Genomic DNA, 16,454 nt, shown 5'->3' on the forward strand with positions numbered 1-16,454 from the left:
GCTCGTCAATGAACGTCCATCAATGAATGGATCTTCTTAAAGAGCTGAATAGAGCTTGGCTAGCTAGCGCCGATGCCAGGTATTGTTTGCAGCTGGAAAGATTTCACTTCTGACGGTGTCTTTTTTTCTTCTTCTTCTTGTTCTTCCAACCCGCTGCCGCTGCGGTAATTTGCCGCCAACCACTCGTCTGTATCGGACCTAAAAGTGCAAGTGCTATGGGCACACGCCCACAATCTTAAGTACCTGGCATTGGCGCTAGCTAGCCAGGTCCTATTCAACTCTTTAAGATCTATTCTACAGAATTCCAACAATATATTGCACACCTCGCCGGCAGGCGTCTAGAATTTTATTTCAACGCTCAGCTTATAAAAATTCATGGACTGTAAATTTCAGTATTTGCTCTGGTCAAATAGAAGTCAGTTCGTTCAAATAAAATAACAGGTAATCCTATTATTTGTTATACGTTTTATCCCACTGATTTGATTCGCTCTAATAAAGAATTACTTAAAAACCATCTATTTACATTTCCATACAAAGTGAATCTTTTTCTCTGTTGTTTTCAAAATAAAAATAACAAATCAATCGATGTATTTCATTGCTTCAAATCGTTACTTTTTCAAATAGAATATTCCCAAGCCTGTCGTCTATTTATACGAAACACTCGGTTTCATAATTTCCACATTCAGCCCATTCCCTTGGGTCTCCGCTTCGCTTGTACGTCGCCGATATTCCATGAATTTTGTGTCCTGCGACAGCCCCGGATGTAGAGGATGTCTTGAAAACGTCAAGCGTTTTTCCTACGATTTCGATAAGCTTTTTAACAGGTGGCCGGTGCGAGGCAACCCGAGGGAAGCTTTCGCGAGCCTCAGCGATCGCAAACAGCCGCACACCTCTGACTACGGTACCTTGTCCTTGTAATCAGCGCTATTAACGTCTCGAGCATCGTCTCGGATGAATAAATAGTCGGTAGATGGTGTGCCGCTATCTAGTATCTCGAAAAGATATAAAATCTCGGCAGATCGATATTTCAAAGTCCGAAGGAATCGATTGAATTTAACATCGTCTTGTTTTTAATGTTAATCGCTGTTGATATTGGTGTTGGCTAGAACCAAGCGAAATGCTTTAAGTTCGATAGCGTTATCAAATTGAGGTGTCTCGAATTTTACAGGGATCCAACTATACGAGTGCGTGGTCTATATCGCGGTATCTGAAATTCTGATAGGTAATTGACAGCCGGATATCTTGGCTAATATATTTCACATCTTTATATTGGAGAATTTTCAGAATGGCGACAGAGCCTATTTAAATGCCGATACATCGATAACGGAGGTTCGTACCTGTGTTTTAATTGCGCGTATATTTCAAATGCCTGATATTGTAAACATTCGATCGATTTGATATGGTATCTTCGAAGTGCGAAGTAAATGCTTAATTAAAGTATTTCCAGCATGTATATAGCTTCGATTTTAGCAGCATGTAACACTTTAAATCGTTGCCTCTTCGAATATTTCAAGGTTTAATAATTGCAAATATTAAAACGGCGAAATGTATCCAATTTCTGTGTACGTGTTTGCAAATATACTAAATTACGTTGAATTAAATATCTCTGTGTATCGAATACTCCACTACTCATTGACCACATGATCGAAGTACATTTGCAAATCTATCAATATCCTGATACGCAGTACGATATACCCAAAGCAGTAGTATCAAAGCTGACTACATAAATATTTAATAAATATATAACGCTGTTCTATGAAATATTCTTCTACTAAACAGAGTGAAAGAGAAGATCGTTCTGATTAAATGTTACCAAGTTCTATAACAATTTGGATAAAACAAATTGGTACACCAATCGATTTCTACGATAATTTTGGACAACACGCAGCTTCTAATTTTCCAGGCTATTTTTAAAAAATGAAAAAGAAAATTTGTAAGGCACCAAAAATTTTATTTAACTGTAAAAAAGTTCATCGTTATTTCGAAGAAAACACAGTTATTTACGACATTCTATTTCTCACAGCCTGTATATCCGTACTTTCCAACCTGTAATAATAATTTCCTTTTCTTTTTGTTTTCTATCCGTTTTTTACGATCAACTGTTTACGACCTACCGCACGATGGAATTATAACAATAACGTAATCAATAAACCACAAGAAAACGATGCACTGAGGCATCGTTGTACCTGCACTACCAACCAATTTGTTTTCTGCCTAATCGGCGTATCTAACGTGCGACGTTCCCTGTAAATGCGGCGACGAAACGCCACGCCGCGAACTTAAGATCGGTATCGCTCGCAGCGCAATGTTCAGAAGGTGAAGGTTAACGCGATCTAACGAGCGGCCGTCACCTCTTCTGCGTGCCTTTCCTCTATCTGCCGCGAAATGCACTGGAAAAACACGCTTATCGCGTTGCTCACGTATCAGTGCTTCGCTAACGATCGACCGGCGTGTATTTTCACGCTTAAATACGATCCAATTATGTACATACTTGCGCAATGGGATTTTCATTGACAGATTAAAACAAAACTAGCATCGGCTGGCTGAAAATAATTTTTGTTTTTTTATTCCAAAAATTTCTCTCTTTATTCCAAAATTGTTTGCAACTCTGCATTGATTAACTTTTGTTCAAGTAATTTGTCTTACCTATATCTTTGGGGGCTATTTTTTATTGCCATTTAGTGCATCATAGCGCCACGAAAATACGTTGAATATATCTTATAATATTATTTCATATCAACGATAATAAATGCAAACGAAGACTTTAATAAATCAGATGAAGTGGATATTTTCTTTAATTTTGAATTATTATGCTACGATATTATTTCTTCATATTATAATAGTCGCTATACTATTAACACCAGCACACTGGAATTAATGAAAAATTGTGTCTTGTATTATTTTCATGAACGAAAAAGTGAAAAAAAGGAAGATGATCTATCGCGTAAATAATTTTACAATTTTTCTCATTTCGAAATATTTTCTAAATTTCAAAGTTACATTGAGAAAGTATAATGAAGTTGCCATACCATTTAGAAATCGATTTAAACTGTCAGAAACTCAGAAATGGCGGTAATGGGAGCAGAGAAACAGTGTTTCAGGGATGACAATCTGATCTTCTGAGGATCACACGTGGTATTAGCGTGTCAGAAGCTAACTGGGATTTGCTTGTTACACGCGTTTCCGGGGTGTTTCCGTGGCATCAGATTTTCCGTTATGACGCTCTTTATCTTTTCCGTCCACGTGGCAAGGAAACGTGACCGGGTTTCCGGATCGCGTTTTCGACAGGAAGACACGTTGATCCCGCGGAAGGGTTTCTACCTTTTACCAATTAACAGGTTAAACAAAGTGTTGGTCGAACGTGCGTGTAGTGGTTGGTTCCTGTTTTGTAATTCTGTAGCTAATAATATACACGGTGACGAAGAAAAATGTCTACGCCGCAAGATCTCGTGTAAAGAATATACCGCGCAAATTTGTAAAAGAATACGATCTTTTCATTGAATTTTTAAAATACATCTTTGGTAGGTTTAATGAGAGAATGTTGGGATTTCGATGCTTGGCAATTTTATGAACGAAGAGAAATTGAAAATTTATATGAGACTAGAAAATTTGTAGAAAAGCAGTTTGGCAAGTTGGGAAGAGCTCAGGAATCTTTGAAAAATGTTTATAAATTCAAGGAAAAGAGGATTAACATTTTGATAACTCGGGAATTCTGCAACTTTATAAAGAAGAGAAATAAAATTGCAAATTTTTCTGTTTCCTAAAAGAAATATTTAAAGTTAAGAAGGAAAGAATTTAATAAACAAGATTGACAAGAAATGTTGTGAAAGAGAACCAGTGATATGTAATAAAGAATAACGATCAAATTAATAAATGTTTATTAATTTGAATATCGAATAAACGATATGGCAATAGCTATTATGCTATTATATCCTAATTTATTAGCACTAGAATCTCTGTAATTGGAAATTTCGATTATCACAACATCCATCTTATTCCAGTATCAACGTTATTGATCATCAAATGACGATTTGATAGAATTAAGATCCCTCTCAATGTTAGCATTTGCATAAGACGCTAATTACTTCTTCGTCAATTGATTCATTATGATTCACGTAATAGCAGCGAAGTTTTAATTAACCAAGGGAAACTTCCACACGGCTGTTTACTTGCACAATATTTACCTATTACCACAATATTTGCTTATTTTTGTACACAGCATTTTATAATCATAAATTATCATAAATTATTTTATAATTATAATTATTATAAGCACTGATATATTTGTTTAATGTACATTACCTGTATTAACACACTAAAGAATTTTTCACGTTGCGCTTATGTTATAACATTATTTTGGTTAATAAATAATCCAAAAAATTCTGTCAAGGCCTGTTAATATTCGTACAAATGAGCTGCGTTCTCGTTATCTAACGATTATCGTCTCTCCACTTTATCTAGTCGAGTGCGCGCAGATAAAAGATTAATAAGCTACTCGTTATATTACAATTTCCAAACGATATTTTCAACATTTTATAAAGTTTCATCAATCGACATCGTTGCAGTTGCTTAGAAAATGATTATAACATTAGCGCGACGTAAGAAATTCTTTAGTTTGTTGATACGGGTAATATATTGGGTTGGCAAGTAAGTGATTGCGGATTTTGTCATTACCACCTAATGAAAAAACTCGCAATCACTTAGTTGCCAAGTCAATAAATTAAAGAAACATGTAAGAGCTTAATTCTTTCCTTGATTCTTAAATGTGATTCAAAATGCTGTGTACAAATTCGCTCTTAATACAAAAATAACAATTGCAAGTGTTGCATTACGATACCGGTTAATGAAAAATGTATTAATAATGTTCGGATCGTAAGGGATCGCATAAATATTTGACGATAATAAATGTTAGTCTTAACGTGAAAACGATGTTACGTTCCTTTCGTAATAATCTTATCGCGTCTCTAGAATTCATAAATCATAAATGTACGTGCATGTATATGCATATAATTTGAATTACATCCAGTTTGAATTATAGATGAATAGATTAATCACAATTGTATCAGAGTAGAAAGATCTTCACGGTTGATGGATCAACTTGGTCACTACTGGTAGGTATCATCGACTTTCCAGAATGTTCCAGACATAACACTCCAATAGCCGTGATCGTCTAGTGGTTAGGACCCTACGTTGTGGCCGTAGTAACCCAGGTTCGAATCCTGGTCACGGCAATGTGCCAAGGCACATTGTCACGGTGGAGGTTTATTTTTTTTTCTTTTTTATTTAATTTTCTCAAAAGTTTTCTTGGCTCAGTATTAATAAAAATAAAAATTCGCGATAGAATTACGATTTTCTCGTTGATTTACTCGTGACAGTTCTTAAATTGGTGACCAATGAAGTAAGCGACTGGAATTTGTATTAGCAAAGGGAATATATTTTACTATTACTGTAATTTATATATTACTGTTCCAAATTACTGTTTTAGAACATTGAAAGATCATGATAAGATTTTGTGCAAAAATAATTCTATGAATTTCAATGCTCTGAAATTTTTCATTGAGCAAAGAATGATAAGATTTCCTTATTCAGTAAATTAAATCCACCTACTAGGGATTTCTAAATAAAATTGAGTCCTGGTTTATTTTAAAATTCATAGGATAATATAATTAATATTTGTCGTATCAGTGTCAACCTGGAATAGTTCTACATCTGATATAACTCGTAGAAATATGTGATATAAGAAAACGATAACGATACAAGTTTCCTATTATATTCGTCTTTTGTAACGAGTGCAGCTCGATGGATTTAATTATTAGGACATAATAATTTTTTTGCATCTAATTACTATAAATAAACAAATGTGAACGAGGAAAATTTATTTTATAGACACAAATAATAATCGACCAAAAATCTCTACTGCCATTAATTCGATTAAACTCGCATCAAAAGATGCAAAGGTTTATGAGATTTCAAATTATTAATCGACTAAAATTTCATGAATATCATAGTTTGTTAAACGTAAGAAAACGTCGCGTTTGCAACAGTAAAACTCCGGTTCAAGGAACTTCCCCGCGGATCAACAGGAAGTCCCTCGTTCGATCTTTACACGACTTCGCCAGCACGCTAAACCACAACGTGACAGGTCCAGTGGAACGTGTAGCGCGTTGCGGTAGGTCCTTGTCACGAGAACGATAAATCTCGCGAGTCCAATATTCGCCACGAGAAACGTTCTCCGCCTGTTTCGCGGAACCATAATGAAAATTCCATGTAACTCAGATTCCGATACATACGAGTACATCTGTGCCCTATGTCGCAATCTGCTGGCAATAAATTCGTTTAAATATCATAGAACGTTTCTGATAATACTAGCTGGAATTTCGACTGGAATTTCATTGCAGTTTTTACCATAATATTTAGACGCCACTTACATCGTAATCGTAATAAATCGAATCGTAAATAACCGCGGAAAAGAAACTTCTCGGAACTTGGTTAAAAGAATGAGCTCGTGTGGATATCTTTCTGTTTCGTAAGGCTGTTCGAAAGTTTTCGGGAAATAGAAGGAAGTTGGAACGTACAGCGCTGTAGGAGACGAATGCATAAAATTCGCAAGCTATTTGAAGAAGGAGAATCGAAAGTTCGACAGGATCGTGAAAAAGCATCGAAGGTCTCTGGAGACTTTGAAGCAGACGCAAGTTCGCGATTTGAGAGTTTTACGAATTGAAAAGGCCAGCATTTTGGAAATTTAACGAAAGATGAGGATTGAAAATCTTACATTGCTTCACCATATTTCTCGATGATGATTTATTTGGTCGTTAACCCTTTAAATACGACTGTTGTAAAAAGCCAGTGAATTGAGATTCTCGTAAATTACAGCTGTTATGGTATGATATTAAGGTTTTAATTAAGTTTGAAGAAATTAGCGACCATTCTGTTTTAATTCACTCTGCTGTGTCAATAATTATAATTTTGTATTTATCCTGTACTTTCTTTCCACGAGACAAATATTTCTGTGTAACCGCTTCTCACAAATAGGTTCACTTCAATTATATTGATAATGATATAGTATTTTTCATCTTTTCTGCATTTAGAGGAAATAACTTATGAAAATGTGCCACTTAATAGATTAATTTAGAAACGAATATATGATCAAGATATCTAGAGGGAAACGCGTTATTAAATAAATTATTAATACAAAAATCTTGCAGACATGGAAATTTATCTCGAATCTTCCAAACACAAAAATTATGAGCCTGCGAGAAAAATTTTAAATATATCTGCTACGCTGTCGATCGATCCCATCGTTCAACGCGTGCAATATGAACGCTAAAGTACCGTGTTGGTTGGCACAGTTCCATCGTGTTCGTTCCCGTGGCCAACATACGTTATTATCCTCGTGCAGCTCGATTTTCAATCTTGTCGCACGCACACCGCATTATGCCGCGATATTTCTGGTACCCCTAACACCTTCGTGCCCCAAAACTGTTGCGATAAAGGAGCATAAATCACTCCTCGCCTGTTTTAGTACTCGTTTTCTATTTTCAGAATGGTCGAGACACAACCACGTTCGATTTTAACCGATATTAAAACCGCCAACTCTCAAACGTTAACGTTTAAAATAAACTCGTCGATAGATAGATAGATTTCTTTACGTTTATGGGATATAATAGAAAAATAAATTTATCCTCGTTAAATAAATTTTTCTTTCCTGTTAGCGAACAACTATGAATTACGTGGGATTATAGAAGTTCGATATTTACTTATGTTCAATAGAATTTTCAATCTGTATTTCTTCAATTCGATTATCGTATCATTATCTCCCAAATTTTAGCATTAGTTTTTACCTTTTCTCGAGTAAAATTCAGCCCAAGGTCAAGAAGGTTAGGTCTTCCCCAAATTTCGTTCATGTGTTAACGTTACGAAGCTCCCATGCTAATTAGATCACGCAGCTGTACTCGATTCCCCGTCGATATTATACAAAAATACGACGCTAAATCATGAAAACAAAAATCCGAAAATTAAAAAGGAAAAATGCGAAAGAGAACATACCGGGGATATAATTCGAACACCGTCGTAAAAGAGTAGAAGAATGAAAGAGTGGGGGGCGTACCGAGAGTGGTTTGAAAATTAATGGCGGTGCAGCTCGAAAATTATCGCGAGCATTAATTACGATATTTACGAGACGAGGCGTCCGGTGTAGCTATCGTTTGTTTATTAATAACCTCGATAAATAAGTATCATGAAGCAATTATAAGTCGGCTGGACCGCCAGGAGCGACGTTCACGTACACTCGTGCAAACATGCTTCTATTTGTGAGGTTAGGTTTGGTTAGAGTGGGGGCGAACGTCGCGGAAAAAAGGGGGCGAAGAAAGTGATTCGATGAGAGTAGAGGAAGACTGCCGGCCGATTTATTGGCTCGCGTGTTGGAGGGCAACGGGTGGTGCTTGTTAAGCCGGCTTTACAGCGGCACGACCGCGGCCAGATACCTTTATCATCGACTATAAATTTCGGCAGCGCCCCGATAGAAAGGGTCCGCGCGTTTGTAATTGGCAATAATTCACGGGTAGGAACAGCCGCGAGAAACGAGCCTGTCGATTCACGATCCACCGTCGAGATCATCGCGCACTGTACCTACGCATGTACAACCGTATAGTTGCGATACAGCCGTTAAAGGGAACGAATTCTGCCTCGTCTTATTCTTCTTTGTCCCTCCTCTTCTTCTTTTTCGCGATCTGTACAAATTGAGACGTTTGTACGGCACACCGTTTCGAGATGTGCTCTGGGTATCTTGGATGTTGTATCTTGGAAGTTGGAATCTTAGGTTAGGAAGGAGGCAAGGAGAGAAACAAAAGTTGTTGGAGAATGATAGGTTCAAGACTGTGTGATTGCAGGGAATTGGACGTGCAGATTACATTCCTTTTCGGTACATAATGCGAGGAGAATTGGAAGCTTGGCATCCTGGGGAATTCTTGTCTATGGCGGCGCTGGTGTCCTACGTATCATACTACGTATGATGACGTATTTTCATCGAAGCAATTGCACCTGATGTCTTTTAAATTGTTTCTTCTTGCCGCATAATTTGAGGTGCATCTTGTATATTGCGATTGGTTTGTATTCTTTAATTATTTCATTAAATTTAGTTAAATTAAAGGGCAATGGACGTGGTAATTATGTACAATGCACAATGTGAGCAGATTTGGAAGATTAAATGGCCAACGAGTTCTAGTCCGTGGTGGCGCTAGTATCGTTTGGCGTATGTACGATTCTATAGAATGCAGTGTATTTTGATCGAGTTATATTCTTTAAAGATTGCGCCAAGAGATTGTATTGAACAGACAAAAGAATCGCAAATCTTTGTAGGGATATTACAAATGGACAAATTCGTGCCCAGAATAATATAATCTCGTTGTATATCTACAAAATTCATCCATACAAATCGAGGTAACTCGAAACTATTCAACTTTCTCCTCTATCATTCGGCTGCAATCAGACGTGAAATATAATGCATCCAGCTACGCAATCGGCTATACATTTTTTAGCACGGTCATTCAACAAACATAAATACACCATGTCTAATACATCTAATCCAGTTTCCAACGTCTAGTGACAAGAAAATAAGATACTACAAGACGCCGCGATTACACGCAACTACAAGCAACACGCCTGTAACGGAACCGTATAAAACTGTATACATACCTCCTTTTCTTCATTTTTCCCACAGACAGTACAAGTTCTAAATTGCAAGCTGCAGATGCTATAAATTCATCTCGATGTCTTTGGCTTATATAGTTCTTACCATCGTCATCGTTTTCCATTAAAAAGAAAAAAGCGGCTGGTCAGTTTTGGCGCGAAACGCCGAGTAATTCAAACGTAATTATCCGATCGTGAGGCGATTATCGATCGAAAGTCGATTAGGAGACCATGGTAATTGCAGATAAGCATCCTTTTATTACTGATGTTCAAGACAAAAGTAACGTATTATTATAAGTAACTTCAGAGTCACAAAGAGCGTACTGCGGAAAATTGCTGGAATTTATCAGCCGAGCAGACGGCGAACAGAACTTGTCGCAGAATATCTTTATGGCTCAATCAGCGTTTGCAAATCGTTCGTAAATCATGGTTTCTTATGGCGGGGAGGGAAATAAAGGCGCGTTTTTCCGTCGTCGACGAGATGAGTTATCGCGCGCGCATGCTAGGGAAAATTTAAACGCGCGCTCGAGGGCGTTCAAGCCGATTTAATGGAGGGCACGGACGACAGAATTATTACTGGTGGGTAGAATGGCTTGGACAGAAGGTCGAAGGAAATTGAGGGGTTCGATAGTGAGATCGATCGATGTGCACTCTAAATTGACGTTTATTTAATGGATACTAATCCAGTAAAGCTCTAGGTGGCCGTGTAGTTTGTATTTATGAACGTGGATGAAGGTAAGAACAATTTCATACAGTGCGTTTACGCTGCATTTCCATTTATTATCTGTAACCTGACCTCATTGTCTGAAAACAGTTCACGAAGCTGTTATTACACGGTTCGCTCGGGTTAGTCACGTTACTCGAATTTTACTTGAAGTAATTTGAGATCTACTTTAAATACTGCTCTTCATTTGAAATATCGTTCCGAGATTCAAGCGAAATTGAGCTTTTTTCAACTGTTCCCTCATGGTCGTAGTATCGTTCATGCCAATCGTTGCTGCTAAAATAAACCAAGTGTAAAAGAACTTTGTGTTTAATCGTACCGGGAGCATTACACTTCAGCAGGGAAAAGTCTCTTTCTTCTCTTCTGTAGCTACTTATTTTAACCGAATGTCAGATTCCAATTATATCAAACAATTTTTTCTCACATCATATTTCCTTGTCTCAATCAACCATACTTTTGTAATATTATCTTTTTAATACTTTACGTAATGCCTGCCATTGTTACACGTATTTGAACATGCAGCATTTCTTGCAATTCTAGTTTAAGTTGTCCATTACATGAGACTAAGTTGCTTGAACTCAAGCAACTTCAACTTAGATAGCTTAAATTGTGCGTGTGTGAATACAAACTTTAGATCAAGCAATCAAACCTGAACAAAGCATCAGAGTAACGAAGATATTCATTTTATAAATATAATCAGGTTTCTTATTACGTGATTGGAATTTTTTAATTCTTCCAACATTATTAATGTTGTGTAACGTAAGTCAGTAATTTTTCCGAAAGATGATTCATGAGATTAATATTCAATTTCAAATTACTTATCTAAATTTAAAGACCATACAAGTTTAATACTGTTGCAAAGCGAATCATTCGCTTTTATCGATCTCAATATATCATTCGAGCCATATCGTTCCGGCTGTAATAAAAGCCGCTTGAATAGATCGATAGTCATCTATCGACCGTTTTATCTCGCTCGACATACCTTCTAACGAGGGTTAAAAAATACGAGACCGACGCTTGTCTGGACGAAAGTCATAGGATTAGAAAGCCGTATTATTTATGCAGAAATTTCACGCGTTTCTGCCCCCGATTTGCGGTTAATCGTCCAAGAATGCGTTGCGTATCCTGTCGTAAAGGAAGACCGTGGCCTCGTCCTTCACGCCCACTACAGCTTTCATTCCTTGTACCTTCTTTTGTGATACCACTGCATAAGTGCTGCTTCGAAAATTCTAAAACCTTTCAGATTTCAAGAGATTTCAAGTTTCATTAAAAGTTCTGAATTTTCGGATCTTCGAAGTTCCACACTTCCGAATCTTTTAATCTTTTAATCTTCAAAGCACTGAATTAAGATTTTCCAGTTTCAGCATTCCCGAAGTTTCAAATAAGAATCTCCAAATTTCTGGGTCCCGAGAGATCCCTACGCTCGCGGATTTTTAAATTCCGAGATCTTCGATATTTCCTATTTCCAAATTTCCAAGTGTTCACATTTAGAGAAACGAGAAGCTTGAAAAATTATTTCATAAAATACCGTGTATTTCTAACTATTTTAATAGATAGATCCTTTTTCCTGCGTACTCCTCCAAAGGCAAAGAGCAGACGTTCGATGCGTCACGAGCCAATAATTTGTGTCCCCCCATGGGTGTCATCCTCTTTTTACCCTTTCGAATTTACCCCGGCGGAGGCTTCATCCAGTCATCTTGTGTCGTTCGTCCCGACGTTTTTTTCCCGATCGTCTAGGAGGCTAGAAGCGTCACGTGCCGCTCGAGAATCTGGAAGAACCGGATGCATTCGCGGTGATGGCGCGTAAAAGATTCATTTCTTCCTCGCTCCGTATCCACGTGGAAAGAGAAGAGACTCTCGGTCTTCTATTTTCATCTGTACCCTCGATTGTCGAACTACGCCAGCGCGTTGTTACATTTCCATCGCCCATACCCCTCTCTTTTTTTCTTTTTTTTTTTAAATTACTTATTCATTTCGTCATCTTACCAACATTTTATAACTAGTTTTTTGATATTTTATAGCGGAGTTTGAAGAAATATCAATTTCGTAGAAGCGATCATTCACGTAGATTGTTTTCTTTCTTTTCGATGTGTTATTTCTTTGGCTCTTTCTGTTTTCCCTTCCATTTCCTCTTTTTTTTTTCTTTTTTAACTTAGGTGCTTGTTCAGGTGTGCGCTTATGATGAGTCCGGTTCTTGCATTTCACTTGCTGGTGGATAGCTTGGATTTGTTTGGCTTATTTGATTTGCTATGATTGATGGCGTAATTGAAGCAGGAAGAATGTGGCTATTTAATTGGTATAAATGTTTGTGAAAGGGGGCCATATAATATGTATTTATGTAGTTAGATCATTTCGATTAAAATAATTAATTTATGAAGTACATATTACGCTATATTATATCATAATTTAGTAATAAAAGTCAGTAAAGACCAATAATAAAATTCAGTTCGTGAGAACGACTTCAATATATCTGTCCAATTTCTTACTTTACTGGTTATCCATATCTTATTTTCTACATTTACTTATCGCGCCTGTGTATCTCGTCCTGGCAACGCAACAACATGCAGCCACTGCAATTTAATAACAAAAATTAGAAACCAGTACACCACCCTACAACCGTTTCATAAATTATCACTTTTACTAATTTCCATATGAATAGAAGACCACGCGTCGTCCCAATGCTTTTTCCAGTAAAACAGAGATACAGCTACAAGCGAGGTATAACGTGAGAATTTGTGTTACATGTTCCGAAGTACAAACCGTTAGAAACATCAAATTTTCTTATCCCCTTCACGTAAAGATGAATTTAAAACAATAATCGTAGGAATTATTTAATAATATATTCAATTCAATTATCGGCTTTAATTACACATAAAAAGATCCTTTATTGTAATATTTCCATACAAACATCCTCATACATGTATTAGTATACATGAGATACAGAAGCTTTCAAATTCAAATTCATTCATTAAAAATGCTGGTACAATTATATACAAACACTTATGTAATGTGTAAATTCTATATAAATATAATTAACATTCTCCACTTCAGAAAATATAATTGTACTCTGTGTTACGAATGCCTTATCTTTCATTATATCGTCTACTTATCTTGTAAAGTTTATTTGACCAAGGGAGAGAATTGAATTAGCACGCGAAAATATACATAAGATTGCGTACGTTTAATGTGCATAGTATACCATATGTTCGCTGTTAATACAAATTAATTATAACATACAATTAAAATTTTCCAGTAAAAGACATAGTTGCATTCTGTATTACAAGTTAAACGTATCGTAGAAGCATCATCTTTCATTATATTCTATGTGTATTTATGAATCTATTTAGTAAACTTTATTTGAGAACTATAGTATCCAGATTCAGTATATCTATTTTTGAAAAATATTGAGATATTTACTACAATCTGTTTCCCTTACATTCCTGATTTTACTGTGTCAAAGACCAGTCTGAATTGCCATGTCCAGATTCAATTTAGTTTCAAACGTGCCCATGTCTATCTCATACCAAAACTTGTCTTGTCCTGCAGTGGAGTATTTCAAACTCAATCTTAAAAATTACCATTTATAACATTGACAGAACTAGCTATATATTAATGTAAATTGAACCTATGAGAATCAATAAAACTGATATACATATGTACCAAGAGCTAATGTTAAGAATTAGAAATTATCTGATGCTGACAAGCTTCTGACAAATATCACGATAATGATTGCCGAAACATTAATAATTTTCTATATTATGAAAACGCAATTGATAGCGCGGTTATAGGTTTGGTTTATGATTTTGAAAACGCGTTAATTGTGTGAAGAAAGCAGGAGTAAGATCTAACTATTCTAACATTTCTAAACTCTTATCTAAACTTCTGTTTAACGTCAAAAAAAGAATATCCTATCTGTACTTTGCATTATTTATTTTCTACAATTATTTCAGTCTTTTTATCATTGCATGACTCTACTTGAATACATGAGTAAAGATTTCACTTTAATAACTAACTCTTATCATTAATTATATTAAATAGTTACTGGATTTATTTTGCGATTATATTTAATTTTTATAATAAATTAACTTTTATAATATTTTATAAAAGTAATTCTTTTTCTTTTTTGAATGATAATTTCAATTAATAAATATTAGTACTATGTTTTGCAGAAGGTATGTTTAAAATTTTACTTTAAATATTTAAAAATTAAAATCCATAAATATCTCAAATTGTTTACGGTGAACATAGCTAATTTTGAAATTACACTCGTTTGACCGAGAGAGAAAATTAAATTAGCGCGCGAAAGTATACATAAAAGTATATATGTATATACATAAGGACGCTTTGCTTATCGGAAATCGACCGAGTCCTGTTCGTGTCGGCTCGTGCCATCTCTCCCTTCCCCCTCCCCACTCGTTAGCGACGCAAACCTGTTGCGCAGGGGTTTATTCTTCTGCCGAAAATCATTGCGTAAGGATGTATTATTACGTTGAAAGTATGTCATATTCATTAACTACGTAGTAATTCAATTTCGACTTTGCAACCATTTCTACGCTACGATTAACTTCATTTCCTCAGTACGTATATGTTTAATCGTTCCTTTAACCATTATTATCGTGAAGTCAAGTAGTTATTCGATATATTGTTATAGTTTTTTCGTTGTCGTCGCATCGGTGGCCATATTTGAAGGTTAGAGTTATCGCCAATTATAAGTACCTCGTACAACGAGCTTTTGAATTCAATTATTGTTTTATTTTTATATAATTGATTTTAATAATTGCTAATTATTGGTTTATCGTATATTTGCTTTAAACTGTTGGTTTTGTTTTCTGCAGATTGTTGGCTGGTTGCATGGATGAAATTGAGAGAATAGGAGTTCGCAATATGGACGTCGCAGGTGATCTATGATCGATAAGTCAAATTTGTGGAGGCCAGTAGAGACACCATTGATGATTTACAGTCAACTCGTTAATATTTCACGCAGGATTTGGTAATGTTTGCATTTTGATGATATGTATAACACAGATAGACGTTTAGTACTAGTTTTTAACTGTTCTATCTACACTACATAATTTTGTAAGTTGAGAGAACTGTATTTAAAATTTACAAAGTTCGATACCTACTCGATATTTAATAGCAGGAAAAGACTGAATATTTCTGCTTTCTTTCATAACATTATCATGAATTTGTATTCCGTATACCAATGAGACATGGTTGAATTGGTTAAATATATTTTTATGAAAATGAAGTTAGAACAGTTAAGAAGTATGACAACAGTATGCATACGTTTATATCCACTTCTTATTGATTCATTGCTAAATTATAATATTAGTAGATAGATAAGTTGCTATTTAATAGGAAACACTGTTAACATTATTACAAGATTCTACTTTTTATTGATATTAATTTGTTTCTATACAAATGAATTGGTAATTAATGTATGCATAATTAAGAGTGGTATTTAAGTAAATAAAGAAGTATAAAGTAGATAAGTAGAAAATAGATACTTAATTAAGTAGATAAAATAATATAATTCTTTATGAGAGATATTTTACTTCCTTAATTTATTTTAAATATCAGTTATTCTAAATTTTCATTTTAATGAGGAAATAACATTTACAATCTTTATGTTAAAAATAAATGAAATGAAGTCTCATACAGAGTTATACAAGTAGTTAAAAATTTAATTTGAACTTTGAATTTGAAACTTTATTTAATTAATGAATAAATGAATAAATTAATCATTTTACATGATGATTAATTTAATCATTTTGCCTAGTGATTAAATCAATCACTTTGTATAGTAATCAAATTAATCATTTTGCGAACATACATCAAAAGGAGAATTTGTTTATAAATTGATGTTTGAAATTGAACATTAATTTTTGCTCATAAATGGACAATCATCATTTGATATACAATTATTAATTGCATCAATGTGATAAAGTTTCATGTATACTTATTGTTAATTATATCACCGTGTCATGGTTATGAATTATACAGTATGTGTAGCAAGTAATCTGAACTAGTTACTTGCGATCAT

At 35.1% G+C, this 16,454-nt stretch overlaps 1 long non-coding RNA gene and 1 other non-coding gene across 3 annotated transcripts in view; both read left to right on the forward strand.

Annotated features, from left to right (window-relative positions):
• LOC126923860 (uncharacterized) overlaps positions 1-16,454 on the forward strand; it is a 64,542-nt gene that overhangs the window by 43,623 nt on the left and 4,465 nt on the right. For both annotated transcript variants that reach the window (XR_007713327.1, XR_007713326.1), the window contains exon 5: positions 15,247-15,401. This is a non-coding gene — a long non-coding RNA (uncharacterized LOC126923860). The remainder of the gene's footprint in view (positions 1-15,246; positions 15,402-16,454) is intronic.
• On the forward strand, positions 5,160-5,231 carry Trnah-gug (transfer RNA histidin (anticodon GUG)). The gene has a single exon. It is a non-coding gene; the product is annotated as a tRNA-His (tRNA).

The sequence above is a fragment of the Bombus affinis genome, chromosome 14 (genome assembly GCF_024516045.1).
Source record: "Bombus affinis isolate iyBomAffi1 chromosome 14, iyBomAffi1.2, whole genome shotgun sequence".
In the NCBI taxonomy this organism is placed as follows: domain Eukaryota; kingdom Metazoa; phylum Arthropoda; class Insecta; order Hymenoptera; family Apidae; genus Bombus; species Bombus affinis.